At 40.8% G+C, this 16,019-nt stretch overlaps 1 pseudogene; it reads right to left on the bottom strand.

Annotated features, from left to right (window-relative positions):
- Nucleotides 1-8,246: 8,246 nt before the first annotated feature.
- On the bottom strand, nt 8,247-9,426 carry LOC144226119 (cytohesin-2 pseudogene; annotated as a pseudogene).
- Nucleotides 9,427-16,019: the final 6,593 nt, after the last annotated feature.

Genomic DNA, 16,019 nt, shown 5'->3' with positions numbered 1-16,019 from the left:
AATTTAATAATTGTCAGCCTCTTTTCTGCCCTACAGTCTTGCTGAATATATATTGGTTACCTCTGGACATGTAAGAGCTTGGTACAGGGTTGGAGAGAGTGCATAATGGATGTGGATGAAAAGATTGCACTTTGTAGAAAATGAAAAGGTAACTCATCAAGAGAGTTTTTGACTTCTATACACTGCAAACACTGCTCCTAAACAACACTACAGACATTTTAGTGTACAAAATAAATTATGACTAGGTTGGCCATAATTATGCTAGGATAATAAGTAAAAACCAGATAAATTGATACATAACAATTAGCCAGTGTATGATAAGTATACACAATGCCAGGCGGTGCCTGGGTGACTCAGTTGATTTAAGTATCCAGTTCTTGATTTTTGCTCAGGTCATGATCTCCTAGTTTGGGAGTTTGAGCCCGCATCAGGTTCTGCATTGGCAGTATGGAGCCTACTTGGGATTCTGTCTCTCTGCCCCTCTCCTGCACTCAATCACTCTCTCTCAAAAGTAAACACTTAACAGCGGCGCCTGAGTGGTGTCCTCTGTTGAGCATCAGACTTCAGCTCAGGTCGTGATCTCGCGGTTCATGGGTTCAGGCCCCATATCAGGTTCTGTGCTGACAGCTCAGAGCCTGGACCCTGCTTCGGATCTGTGTCTCCCTCTCCCTCACCGACTTGTGCTCGCTGTCTTGCTCTCTCTCACAAATGAATAAACATTTAAAATTAAATAAACATTGGGGCGCCTGGGTGGTTTAGTCGGTTAAGCGTCTGACTTTCGCTTAGGCCATGATCTCACGGTTAATAGGTTCGAGCCCCACGTCGGGCTCTGTGCTGACTCCCAGCTCAGAGCCTGGAGCCTGTTTCCATCTGTGACTCCCTCTCTCTCTGACCCTCCCCTGCTCACACTGTCTCTCTCTCTCTCTCCTAGAAGTAAATAAAACATTTAAAAAATAATAATAATAATAAAATAAAATAAACATTTAAAATATATATACACACACACACATATACGTAACTCCATAGAAGTCCTCTGAAGAGTAAACTCTGAGTTTTGGTTGTTAGGAAATGGTTTGTGGAAAAGCAGAGAACTAAAATTTGGAAATAGGGAGACTACAAGTAAATGAGGCAAGAATCCTAAAACGGGTACCTGGGTGGCTCGGTTAAGCGTCCAACTTTGGCTCAGGTCATTATTTCATGGTTCGTAGGTTCAAGTCCTGCGTTTGGCTCTGTGCTAACAGCTAGCTCAGAGACTGGAGCCTGTCTTTGGATTCTGTATCTTCGTCTCTGATCCTCCCCTGCTGGCGCTGTCTCTGGCTCTCAAAAATAAAAAACATTAAAAATAAAAGAAAATTTTATAAAAAAAGAATCTTAAAACAAAGAAGTGATAATACACCCAGAAGGAATGTTAGAATGGCTATAAGTCAGATGAACATGGAGGACTTGGAGACTAAAGTTTAGACATTGCCTTTTTCTTTTGTAATTTTTTTTTTTTAATGTTTTATTTATTTCTGAGAGACTATGTGAGCAGGGGAGGGTCAGAGAGAGGGAGATACAGAATCTGAAACAGGCTTCAGGCTCTGAGCTGTCAGCACAGCCCAATACGGGGCTCAAACCCATGAACTGTGAGATCATGACCTGAGCTGAAGTCAGACACTTAGCCGACTGAGCCACCCAGGCACCCCTGTAATGTTTATTTTTGAGAGAGAGTGTGAGAGTAGGGGAGGGGCAGAGAGAGACCCCAATGCAGGGCTTGCAAGATTCTTAAGCTAGAAAATCATGACCTGAGCCAAACTCAGACACCCAAATGCCCCTAAAGTTTAGACATTTCTTTTTTTCTTTAAGTTTATTTGTATATATTTTGAGAGTGAGAGAGCAAGCAGGGGAGGAGTAGAGAGAGAGACAAAATCCCAGGCAGGATCTGCACTGTCAGTGCAGAGCCCATTGCAGGGCTTAAACTGAACCATTATATCATGACCTGATCCTAAGTCAAGAGTGAATGCTTAACCGACTGAGCCACTCAGACACCCTTAGACATTTCTGTTCTTGAATTCAGTTTAAGTAATCTCTATACCCACTGTGGGGCTTGAACTCATAACCCTGAGATCGAGTATAGTATGCTCCTCCAAACAGCTAGCCAGGCATCCCTGGAAGTTGGTCTTCTTGATTCCTATGAGAGTAGGTTTTTGTTTTGTTTTTTGAGAGAGAGATACAGACAGCATGAGCAGGGAAGGGTCAGAGAGAGAGGGAAACACAGAATCCAAAGACAGGCTCCAGGCTCTGAGCTGGCTGTCAGCACAGTCCAATGCAGGGCTCGAACCGGTGAACTGTGAGATCATGACTTGAGCTGAAGTTGGATGCTTAACCGACTGAGCCCCCCAGATGCCCCAGAGAGTAGGTATTTTTTAACACATGTGAATGAAAGCTGAGGAACAGATGAAATTACTTCCCCAAAGACAGCTACTGAAGAGCAGAGCCTTTCATTGCGATAGGCTGTATTTATAGAATGTGGTAGACTATCCTGGAGAAGCACAAATTGACATCTGGCTGAGAATCCTGACCTGTTTCCATTTTACTGCGGTAGAATAAATAGTTCATTGGCCGAACAAGTCTCATGAGACTAATGATAGATGCCTTGACTGCCAAATCTGAGCCCAGTAATTTTTTTTTTAATGTTTATTTTTGGGGGACAGAGAGCGCCAGCAGGGGAAGGGCGGATAGAGAGGGAGACCAAAGCAGGTTCCAGGCTCTGAGCTGTCAGCACAGAACCTGATGCAGGGCTTGAACTCATGAACCATGAGATCATGACCTGACCTGAAGTCTGATGCTTAACCAAGTGAGCCACCCAGGTGTCCCATGAGCCCAGTAATTCTTATTTCAGGAAGAAATTTAGGGATATAAACTCTACTAATCTCACCCTTCACTCCTACCGAGTTAAACTGCCAATTCTTGGTTACTTTTTAATTTTTTTTTTTAATGTTTATCTTTGAGAGCAAGAGAAAGCAAGCAGGGAGTGGCAGAGAGAGGGGGACACAGAATCCCAAACAAGCTGCATGCTGTCTACTGCTCTCAGAACTGGGGAACAAACCCATGAGATCATGACCTAAGCCCAAATCTAGTTGATGTTTAACCACTGAGCCACCCAGACACCCTCTTGGTTACTTTTTTAGGAAGTATGTTCAAGGCTATTACTGCCACAAATGCTATACTTCTATTTCTTCCCACCTCAAGGACCTTGCTGTTGCTATTCTTTTTTCTTCAACCATTCATTAATCCCTTCCCCTTAAGCATTTTTTTTCCCACCACTTTGATATGTACAACTAACTTTCTCTGTCACAGAATGATCTCAAATCATTTTGGCTCTCAAATTAGGGAATGTAAAATTTGAGCCAAAAAAAAATTTTTTTAATAACTACTCTCCTGGTTCTTAAAATTATTATTAAGTCTTTATTCAGATACTCAATAGACCATTTAACAATGATATTTTAGGTAACCTCTGACTTCATCTTTTATAAAACAAGGAGCACCTAGATGGCTCAGTCTGTTGAGCATCGAACTCCTGTTTTAGGTCAGGTAATGATCCCAGGGTCTCAGAATCAAGCTCCACGCTCAGCGTGGAGTCTGCTTGAGATTCTCTTTCTGTCTCCCTCTGCCCCCTCCCCCATGCTTGCTCTCAGATTCGGGCACAGATGTGTCAGTCAGTTAAGCATCTGATTTCAGTTCAGGTCATGATCTCCTGGCTTGTGAGTTTGGCCCTGCATCAGGCTCTCTGCTGTCAGTGTAGAGCCTACTTTGGATTCTTTCTCCCTTGCTCCCTGTCCCTCCCCCACTAGTGCATGCTTGCTCTTTCTCTCAAAAATAAACATTGAAGGCAAACCATGAGAGACTCTTGAATGTTGAGAACAAACTGAAGACTGATGGGTATGTGGGGGAGGGAAAGGGGGTGATGGACATGGAGGAGGGCATTTGTAGGGATGAGCACTGGGTGTTATATGGAAACCAACTTGACAATAAACTATTTTTAAAAATAAGCATTGAAAAAATTAAAAAAAACCTGGTACTTCCAAAGCATATATAAGATTGTTAGCAGCATTTTGCTAAGAATCTGAAATTCACAGGTTATTTACTGAATGACCCTTCTCATTTCTAAAGGAAAAATAAAGCAGTCCAGTTTAATTAGCTGTATTCTCACCATGTTTCTCCATTAGCAGATTTTCCTTTTTGGGGGGAAATACTTCAAACATGCAGATAAAGGACTATGTGAATCTGTCACCCAGGCTGTTTTGTTTTTTAGAAATTAAACCATACAGATATATATGGAGACCCCTGTATACCCTTCCTCAGTCCTATTTCCCTCCCTCAGAGATACCACTATCATGAGCTACTGTTTTAGGACTAATTTCTATAAATGAGTTGATACTCTCTCAATCCATATTTATGTACCTAAAGAAGTTAGTGATCTGCAAGTTTTATTTTTTTTGCAAGTTTTGAAACTTTACACAAAATTGTACATTACATATCTTGCAAATTTCTTTTCACTTCAACTTTGCTTCCATGATTATATCTATGGTAATTGATGTACTTCTATTCATTCCCTTTCCAGTCCACTATAGTCTGGCTTTTATCTGTACCTCTCCACTGAATGGCTCTCAAGTTCACCTAGTTACTAATTCCAGTGGTCACTCTTCATGCATGGCTACATGTGTATTTTCTTCCAGTTAGTATCCTTGACATCCCTTCAGTTACTCTTAAATCTATTTAATCTTCAGTTTCAAGATACCCAAAATTTCTTCCATTATCTATCTACCTTATCAACATATTGCTATATGTATTCCTAAAGAAACTTGGTTTTTACAACAAATGGTGTTGGGAAAACTAGATGTCCACATGGAAAAGAATGAAGTTGAATTCTTACCTTATACCATATAAAAAATTAACTACAAATGGATCAAGGGCTGAAATGTTAAGACCCAAAACCTTAAAACTAAGAAGAAAACATAGGAGAAAAGCTTCATGCCACTGATTTGGCAGTGATTTATAGGATACCAAAAGCACAGGTAACAAGGAAAAACAAGTATGTAGGGGCACCTGGCTGGCTCAGTCAGTAGAGCATATGACTCGATCTCAGGGTGGTGAGTTCAAGCCCCATGTTGGGCATAGAGATTACTTAAAAAAAAAAAAAAAAGTAAATTGTATTTCACCAAAATTTAAAATTTCTCCACAACAAAGGACATAAATCAATAAAAAAGGCAAACCACAAGATCGCGAGAAAATATAAATGACCTATCTGATAAGGGGTTACTATCCAGAATATACAAAGAACTACAAGATTAAGGAAATGGTCAAGGACTTGAACAGATAATTTCCCAAAGAAGTTACAAATGGGCAATAAGTGCATGAAAAGATAACATCACTAATCATAGGGAAATGAAATAAAAACTGCAGTGAGACAGCACCTCACGCACATTAGTGTTGACAAGGTTGTGACAAAATAGGAACACCTGTGCACTGTTAATGGGAAAGTAAAATGGTATCGCTGCTATGGAAAATGGTATGGTAGTTCTTAAAAGATTAAAAATAGAACTACCATGTGATCTGGCAATTCCGCTTCTGGGTATATACTCCAGTTGAAATCAGGGCCTTACATACATTTGTATAGTCATACAGCATTCACAATAGCCAAAAGTTGGAAGCAACCTAAGTGACCCTCACAGATGAATGAATAAACAAAATGTAGTATATACAGACAATGGAATGTATTCAGCCTTAAAAGGAAGGAAATTCTGGCACGTTACAACATGGATGAACCTTAAAGACGTTAAGTTTTGTGAAATAAGCCAGTCACAAAAAGGCAGATTATTGTATTGGTACATTTATATAAGGTACCTAGATTAGTCAAATTCATAAAGACAGAAAATAGAAAAAGGTGTTCGCAAGGGGAGAGAAAGAATGTTTGTTTGTTTATATTTTATTTTTGAGAGAGAAAAAGAGCATGAGCAGGGGAGGGCAGAGAGAGAGGGAGACACAGAATGGGAAGCAGGCTCCAGGCTCTGAGCTTCAGCACAGAGCCCCATATGGGGCTCAAACTCGCTAACGGTGAGATTATGACTTGAGCTGAAGTCAGATCCTCAACCAATTGAGCCACCCAGGCACCCCAAGAATTACTGTTTAATGAGTACAGAATTTCAGGAAAGATGAAAAAGTTCTGGAGATGGGTGGTGAGGGTTGCACAACAACGCGAATAGTCTTAATCCCACTGAACTATACACTTAAAAAGTGGTTATGATGGTAACCATTTATGTTGTTTTTTAAGATCTTTTCCTCTTTTAAAAAAAAATTTTTTTAATGTTTATTTTTGAGAGAGAGACACACACACAGAGTGAGCAGGGGAAGGTCAGAGAAAGAGGGAGACCCAGAATCCGAAGCAGGCTCCAAGCTCTGAGCTGTCAGCCCTGAGCCTGACACGGGGCTCAAACCCATGAACTGTGAGGTCATGACCTGAGCTGAAGTTGGCCGCTTAGCCAACTGAGCCACCCAGGCGCCCCTAAGATCTTTTATTCTTAAGTAATCTCTATACCCAACATGAGGCTAGAACTCACAACCCTGAGATCAAGAGTCACATGCTCTACTGACTAAGCCAACCAGGCAGCCCTATGTTGTATAAGTGTAGTTTTAAAAATTATTTTAAGGAGGAGCACTTTGCGGACTCAGTCAGTTAAGCTTCCAACTCCTGATTTCAACAAAGATTTCAACTGTGCAGTTCATGAGATGGAGCCCCGCATCAGGCTCTGCACTGACAGCACAGAACCTTTCTTGGCATTCTCTCTCTTCCTCCCTCTCTCTCTGCCCCTCCGCCACTTGATCTGTCTCTCCACTCTCTCAAAATAAATAAACATGTTTTTTTATTTACATCCAAGTTAGTTAGCATATAGTGCAACAATGATTTCAGGAGTAGGGGCACCTGGGTGGCTCAGTTGGTTAAACGTCCGACTTTGGCTCAGGGCATGATCTCACAGTTGGGGGGTTTGAGCCCCGTGTCAGGCTGTGTGCTGACAGCTAGCTCAGAGCCGGGAGCCTACTTCAGATCCCGGGTGTCCCTCTCTCTCTGCCCCTCCCCTGCTCACACTGTCTCTCTCTCTCAGAAAGAAATAACACATTAAAAACTTTTTTTAAATAGTTCTTTATGTTCTATATATATGTAATTTTATGTACTCACAAAAATATCAAGTTACTCTTTTCCAGTACACACAGATTTCTTGAATAACAGCCTTGTAAAAATAGTCTTAAACACTTTTCTTCATGTTTTATTATTCAACCTTATTTCACAGAAATCTGTTCAAAGCAACCAGTATAACTCTTTTATTAGGTGCATAATAATAGTGGGAATGTCGCATAATTGATTCATCTAATACTATTGATGACATTCACATTGTTTCCAGGTTTTTGCCATCATGAACAATGCTACAATAAACATATTTATTTAGTTTCTGTAAACTTTCTTGTTAACTTCTAAGTATTTTATATGTTTGGTCCTATTGGGAATGGAATTTCTTCAGTTTGCCATGTGCCTATTGCTAAAATAGAGAAAAGATGTTGATTTCTGTATGCTTCCTTTTATGAAGGGTTGACTCTGAGAAAGGAGAAATGGGGAGTAAGGAGGCTTGACATCATTATTTTTTCATGACATGTATTATAGAATTAAGTGGCCCTTTAAAACACGTGCATGTGTAATTTTTATAAAAATCGAATATAAAATAATAAATGGTAATGGGGCATCCCTATTAGTTTCTGATTTTATCTGAAATGCTGTACTGTTTTACCATTTAGGATAATACTGGCTATTTGTTTAGATATATAGCTTTGCTTATTTATTTCCTGGAATTCTTACTTAAACTTATTGTTATTTATCATTTTATCATTTATATTATAATGCATAAATGCTGACTTTTATCAAAGGTTTTTCAGCACTTCTCAACAATGTCATGATCCTAATCTGATCATAATAAATTATAGTGATTTATTTTCTCAATATTAAGCCACCCCTGCATTCCAAAAATAGTCTTTACTAGGTTGTAGAGTATTATTCTTTTGTACATTGATGAATTCTCTTTGCTAATATGTTATTTAGAAGAACTTCCTTTCTGCATAGGAATTCTTTCTCTCTCTTTTTATTGGTTAAATAATGAATACGATTACCTACAGTGTTGATTACAAATAAGAGAAAAGTGCTAGGGCTAATGAATCTTCTAAATGGGGAACCAGAATCTGGGCTCAGGGCAGGGCACCTCTGTAGTAAGTAATGGAGTTGGGGACAAGGGGTCAAGATTCCTCCTCGACAAAATCAGCTTCTCTCTTGCCATCAGCATCTCACAGAAGGGGTCTATGCTGACAGCTGCCTGGATTGACTTGATCCACTTGTCCTTCTCTGCCTGCATGAGAGCCAAGACCAGGTACACTCCTCTGCCACCTGCCCCCGTTTTGCAGACCTCAGTAAGATTTCCCATGTTGTTGGAGATGCAAAGCTCAAAGCAGTTTAGTTTGTGAGGCTTGTCCACTTCTTGAATGTTCAGATTCTCCACAAGGATGATTCTTCCCAGCTCCTTGTCGGTCATATTCTCAAAATAGTAGAGGCAGTTGTGGTGACAAACCAGCACCAATTCCATGTCTTCACCTGACCTCCTCCCAGCTTAAGGAGCTAGCCCTCCTGGTCCAGGTTGAAGAAGGTATGGGTTAGACCATTCCCATCATCCTCAGGAATACTGAAGGTCTCATTGCAGATGCTGTTCCTGAGCAGCTCTTCAGGCAGGTCCCACCCTCATTGATGCCTTGGTTCATGGCCCCAAAGAGCTCCAGACCAGGCTTGTTCCAGACGTTGAGATTGTGAAAGCTGGTGTTCAGCATGATCAGGTGAAGAATAGCACCTCACATGTTTCTGTAGATTAAAAAACCCTGGGATTGCACAGGTAGTATCACTGGGTGAAAGCTTCCATCATCTGGTTAATCTTCTGGGCCTACCCCAGGAGGCAGAAACCTCCATAGAAAATTACCTTAGGGCTTGCATCAGATTGAGGTCTGGGAACTCATACAGATCCACAAAGGCATGTGTCAAGTTCAGCCCTTCCATCTGCCAGAGGTAGATCCCATGACTGCCTCGTTCAGGTCCTTGCTCTGGTACTCTTGTACCAGCGTGTTCTGGAGAAGTTCCTTCTCTTCCAAGAACTACATCCCCTTCTGGAGTCCATGTTGAAGTTCTTCCTGACCACTGCTGTCTTTTGGTTCTGTTGCAAGGTTTTAGCTACCCTCTTTGGCCTCCAGACCCTCCACCTTGCCCGTGGCTTCACTGAGCTCCCATAGACACTGGATCTTCACCAACAGCTTCCACTTCTGCCTCCAGAAGTTCTCCAGCTGCATCCACTCCTCCAGAGTCATGTCTTGAGGGCTTACAAGCACCAGGCACCATCCTCCTTAGCGGCTAGGAAGGCCTGTGGGTCTGGCCTGGATCCACTTTGGCCGGCAAGCTTAGGTGAGCCCATTCAAACTCCCCAGGAGCCACTGCCTCCTCCTGTGTGCCAGTCTTCCACACTGAAACCTCTTCCTTAGCCTCTCAACCGTCCTGACTATATGGAGTTTTGCATCTATTAGTGAGATGAGTTGCTAGTTTTCTCTTAAAAAAAAAAAACAAAAACAAAAACAAAAAACAGGCGTGGCTCAGTTGGTTAAAGCATCCGACTTCAGCTCAGGTCATGATCTCACATTTCATGAATTAGAGCCCTGCATGGGGCTCTGTGATGACAGCTCAGAGTCTGGAGCCTGCTTTGGATTCTGTGTCTCCCTCTCTCTCTCTGCCCCTCCCCTCCTCATCCCTGTCTCCCTCTCTTTCTCAAAAATAAATAACAGAAAACCTATAGCAGGCTATAGCGGAGAAGATGGAACAGCTGTGATGTAATAAAATGAATCTAACTTTATAAATCAGAAGATGACATTTAGTGTCAAATATTTACTAGCAAGCCAAAACAAGACAATTTTTTAAATGTAAGCACTATGTTCTGCGATTCTACCATGCTTTGGTATGAAATTTCAATCAAGATAAATGCAGTAATACAACAAAATTAGGATTTTATTACCCTTTGGGTGGCATCAGGCAACCACAGATCTTCCACTGCAATGGCAAGACATTGAACTTTTTAGATATCGAGTGTCCGTTTCCACCCCTAAAGATAGAGGCTGTTGGTCTTTTTCTTTATTTTAATGATTGTCATTGTAAATTTCTACCTTATTTTTTTAAGTGTTTATTTATTTTTGAGAGAGAGAGAGAAACAGAGAGAGTGCAAGCGGGGAAGGTGCAGAGAGGGGGACAGAGGACCCAAAGCAGGCTCCGTGCTGACAGCAGAGTAGGCTGGAGGTCTTGATTGTTTTTAACTGAAATGCTTTTGTTTATCATTTTGCATACTATTACCGATTCATATAAACATGAAAAACATTTTAATTATTTTAGCTAATCCACAGTACTACTATTTTCAGCAATGAGAGCCGATCCCTAGGATCCATTATTCAAATTAATAATCCATTAATGTCTCCAATATAAATTAATTCCTGTCATTCATTGGTTTAATAAGCAACATATCTAATGTTGATTAGAGTTAAGACAATTGAAGTGCTTCTAGGAATCCCTTTGGAGTATGAATTCCTAACTAGAATGCTAGCTGCACCTAGAGTATAATTTTAACCTAATATACCCATAATATTTTACTCTCTGTACTGAAATATTTTAAACCAAGTTATAGATATTATAGCACCAGATTCAAATACCAATTCTGCCACTTAATAGCTATGTGATATTGCATATGAATATAATTTGATCCCCTTGAGACTCAGTTTCCTAATTAGGGTAATACCCAGCAGAATGGTGACAATTATATAATAGGAGAATGCATTATAAACTCTAAAATAGTCTACAAATTTTAGACATTATTATTGGATAATAATATCTCAATTAGAGGTTAGGTTCTTTTGAAGAAAGAAGTCCTTTTGAAGTCCTTTGAGGATATATTCATGATAAGGAAGGTTAGGTGAGGTCTAATGTTCACCTATTATAAATATTAGTTTTAGTATTCTCTTTGCTTATCCACAAAGACAGGGAAAAAAGCAAAATAAGCAATTATGAGGTCCCTTACCTAGAAGATCAAAATAATTTCCCTAGACTGGCACTGGGGTCATAACCCTCACTAATACTATTCCAGTGGAGGATTATCATATGAGGACAGATTTAATAGATCTAATAAGAATAATTAATATTTGGGGCACCTGGGTGGCTCAGGAGGTTACACATCCAGCTCTTGATTTTGGCCCACGTCATGATCTCATGATTAATGGAATCAAGCCCCGCATCAGGCTCCACACTCAGATTTTCTCTCTCTCCCTCTGTCCCTCTCCCCTATTCACGGGCTCTCTCTCTAAAATAAAAAAAAAAAAGTAACTAATATTTATCCAGTATTTACTATCTTCCAGGCAATGTGCTAAATATATTATCTTATTTAATCCCCATAATAACCAATAAAGTGGTTATTGTTTTAAAATAAGGAGGGGCGTCTGGATGGCTCAGTCAACTAAGCATCCAACTCTTGCTTTTGGCTCAGGTCATCATTTCACGGTTTGTGAGTTCAGACCCCACACTGGTCTCCGTGCTGATGGTGCAGAGCCTGCTAGTATGCTCTCTCTCCCTCTCTGTCTGCTCCTCTTGCTTTCTCTCTCAAAAATAAATAAACTTCAAAATGAAGAAACTAAGTCTGGCTCAGTCAGAAGAGCATTTGACTCTCTTCTTTTTCTTTTCTTTCTTTTTCTTTTTGGAGAGGGGGGTGGGCAGAGAGAGGAGAGAGAGAGAGAATCCCAAGCAGGCTCCACACTAGTAGCATGGAGCCTGATACAGGGCTCAAACTCACAAACCATGAGATCATGACTTGAGCCAAAGTCAAGAGTCAGACACTTAACAGACTGAGCCACCAGGTGCTCCTCTTATCTTTTTTAAAAAGTTTTTTTGGGGTATCTGGGTGGCTCAGTCAGTTAAGCATCCGACTTCAGCTCAGGTCATGATCTTACCGTTCGTGGGTTTGAGCCCCATGTCAGGCCCTGTGCTGACAGCCAGCTCAGAGCCTGGAGCCTGTTTCAGATTCTTTATCTCCCTCTCTCTCTGAGATTCCCCCCCCCCCGCTCTCTCGCTCTCTCTCAGAAATAAATAAAACATTAAAAAAAATTTTTTAAGTTTTTAAAATTCATTTTCAGAGAGAGAGAAACAGTGCAAGCAGGGCAAGAGCAAAGGGAGAGGGAGAGAATCCTAAGCAGTCTCCATACTCATCATGGAGCCAGACTCAGGGCTTGATCTTGATCTCACCAACCCCAAGATCATGACCTGAGCTAAAATCAAGAGTCAGTTTCACTTAACCAACTGAGCTACCCAGTTGCCCTAGGGCATGCGACTCTTGATTTCAGGGTCCTTGAGTTAGAGCCCCATATTGGGTATAGAGATCAATTTAAAAAATAATAATAAAGAAAATGAGGAAACTAATGGGATACCTGGCTGGCTCATTTGGTAGAGCATGTGATTCTTGGTCATGAGTTCTAGCTCCATGTTGGGGGTGGAGCTTCCTTTAAAAAAAAAAAAAGAGGGGGGTTGCCTGGGTGGCTCAGTTAAGCATCCCACTTCGATTCAGGTCATGATCTTGAGGTTGTGGGTTCGAGCCCCACATCACTCATAGCCCTAAACCTGCCTCAGATCCTGTTTCCCTTTCTCTCTGCCCCTCTGTCACTGGCACTCTGTCTCTCTCTCTCTCTCTAAAATGAATAAATGTTAAAAAGTAAGTAAATAAATTAAAAAAAATTTTAGGTGAAGAAACTAAGGNTTATTTTATTTTATTTATTTTATTTTTATTTTTTTATTTTTTATTTATTTAATTTATTTTATTTATTTTTTAACGTTTATTTATTTTTGAGATAGAGACAGAGCACGAGCTGGGGAGGGGCTGAGAGGGAGGGAAACACAGAATCTGACACAGAATCTGAATCAGGCTCCAGGGTCTGAGCTGTCAGCACAGAGCCCGATTCGTGGCACAGAGCCCGATTAGGGACTCAAATCCCCGACCGCGAGATCATGACCTGAGCTGAAGTCGGATGCCTACCCGACTGAGCCACCCAGGCGCCCCATGTTTTATTTATTTCTGAGAGAGAGAGAGAGAGAGAGAGAGCGTGAGCAGGGGAGGGTCAGAGAGAGACACACACAGAATCTGAAACAGGCTCCAGGCTCTGAGCTAGCTGTCAGCACAGAGCCCTAAGCGGGGCTCGAACCCATGAAACGTGAGATCATGACCTGAGCCGAAGTTGGACACTTAAGGACTGAGCCACCCAGGCGCCCCACATATAAATACAATATCAATATTTGGATGTTTTCTGCTACCACATATATAAATTTTCCCTGACATCCTGGACTTAAGAACAAGGGAGTAGGGATGCCTGGGTGGCTCAGTACGTTAAGCTTCCGACTTCAGCTCAGGTCATGATCTCAGGGTTTGTAGGTTCGAGCCCTCTGTCAGGCTCTGTGGTGACAGCTCAGAACCTGGAGCCTGCTTCAGATTCTGTCTCCCTTTCTTTCTGCCCCTCCCCCATTCATGCTCTGTTTCCCTCTGTCTCAATAATAAATAAACATTAAATTTTTTTTTTAAAAGAACAAGGGAGCAGACAAAATGCGTGATGTTGCCTTCTTTTGCTAAGAATAAATGTATTCATTTATTTATACATTCAGCTGGTTTTCCTGGGGAAATTCAAGAATATTAACTGTACACACACAGTTGCTCTCAAAATAAATAAATAAACTTTAAAAAATTACATTGGGGAATTCTGAACATATATTTTGTATTCAATCATTACTGAATTATTAATTTTGTTAGGTGCAATAGTGGTATTATAGTCTTTTAAAAGAAAAAAATTTTTTAGAGATGCATGCTGATGAAGGTGGAAATGCTATTGATGAGATTTTGGGGTGATGGTGGGGTTCATGGGGTTCGGAGCTGATGGCCAGGAAAGAATTCTTGAAGATGTCTTTGGTGTAACAAGTTGAGTTTTAAAAAAAATTTTTTCCTCTTCAATGTTTATTTTTGAGAGAGACATAGTGCAGGGGAATGGGGGAAGAGACAGAGACACAGAATCCAAAGCAGATTCCAGGTTCTGAGCTGTCAGCACAGAGCCGGACTTGAGGATTAAACTCACAAACTGTGAGATCATGACATGAGCTGAAGTCGGACACTCAACTAACTGAGCCACTCAGGTGCCTCTCTCCTAGGTTACTTTTACTCATTCCTTTAGGATTTTTGGTTCTGAATATCTCTCCAGGGACACTATCAGAATTCTTGGTGATTTCAATATTCCTTCAATACCTTCACTTTAAGTTCCTTGACCTCTTCTCCTCCAACAATATTGTCCTTCATCATATCTGAGCCACTCATTTCAATAGCCATACCTTTGACCTTGTCATGACCAATAAATGCAACTTATCCATAATTTCATTTTCTTGCAAACTTTTTTGGCCACATACTTGAAAATCTGTAATTTTATTAATTAAGTAGGCTCACATCCAACTTGGGGCTCAAACTCATGTCCTTGAGATCAAGAGTCACATGCTGTAATGACTGAGACAACCAGATGCTCCAAAGATGTGTAATTTTAATACATGTTAAATAATTTGGAGGTAATTATTACTTACATCTTTTTTTAAGATTTTATTCTTTAAAAAAATTTTTTTTAACATTCATGTATTCTTGAGAGAGAGAGAGCACACGACAGAGCATGAATGGGGGAAGAGCAGAGAAAGAGGGAGACATGGAATTTGAAGCAGGTTCAAACATAGGGCTCAAACATGAATGGTGAGATCATGAGCTGAGCAGAACTTGGCCTCCCAACTGACTAAGCCACCCAGGCAGTCTTTTTTTTTTTTTTTTTAATGTTTATTTCTTTGTGAAAGAGAGACAGAGCACAAGAGGGGGCAGTGCAGAGAGAGAGAGAGAAAGGGAGACACAGAATCCAAAGCAGACTGCAGGCTCTGAGCTGTTAGCGCAGAGCCCAACGTGGGGGTCGAACCCACAAACCATGAGATCATGACTTAAGCTGAAGTCGGATGCTTAACTGAGCCACCCAGTTGTCCCAAAGAGGTTATTTTATTGAATTACTGGGACAGGACCTGTGGGCAGGAAAAGTTGCACTGGGGTTTTGAGGGGCAACTGGTTATATACCATGGACTTGGGGGAGGTAAAGTCAAAAGGGGAGTTTCCAAGGAGGCTTTCATATGCAAAAGAAGCACAGATTACTGGAGGCCTAGCTATTTGTCAAGTTATTTCTCTCTAGCAAAGCATTAACATTAAGACAATAGGGAGTTCCTGGAGAAATATTTTACTCTGCCAGTTTCAGGTATCTGTCAATAGACTGCAGGTTATACGAAAATTTAATTTTACCTGCCATTTCCTTCTTGCTTTTGTTCCCCATATCACTATGGAGGCGTGATGTTGGGGCTCCAGGAAACTGAGTCTACAGGTTTGTGGAGATTAGGCTATTGATAAGGTTGCCTTTTTCTTGTAATTTACTAAGACATTTGTAAATTGATGGAGACTCACGTCCTGTATGACTGTGATCTCTATTAGCTAATCATTTGTCTTCTTTCCTTTCCTTTGTTTTTGAGCAGCCAGGAGTACCTGAGGAATATCACACACATCCCACTTTGGGTCGGGGGCTGGTATGTGCTAGCTTATACTTTGTCCTCAGCCTGCATTATGCTCCCTCATCAACATGACATCTGTAATTTTCATTCAAGTTGTTTAGCAAATAGACAAATATGGCCAAATCTTTTTTTAATTTTTAAAAATTTTTTTAAATTTATTTTTGAGAGTTAGAGCAAGACAGCGTGAGCAGGGAAGGGTCAGAGAGAGAGGGAGATAAAGATTCTGAAGACAGGCTCCAGGCTCTGAGCTACCTGTCAGCAC

This window comes from Crocuta crocuta, unplaced genomic scaffold (assembly GCF_008692635.1).
Source record: "Crocuta crocuta isolate KB4526 unplaced genomic scaffold, BGI_CrCroc_1.0 scaffold549, whole genome shotgun sequence".
Classification (NCBI taxonomy): Eukaryota; Metazoa; Chordata; class Mammalia; order Carnivora; family Hyaenidae; genus Crocuta; species Crocuta crocuta.
Note: the sequence above shows the minus strand (reverse complement) of the source record. Positions and strands in the feature narration are given on the sequence as shown.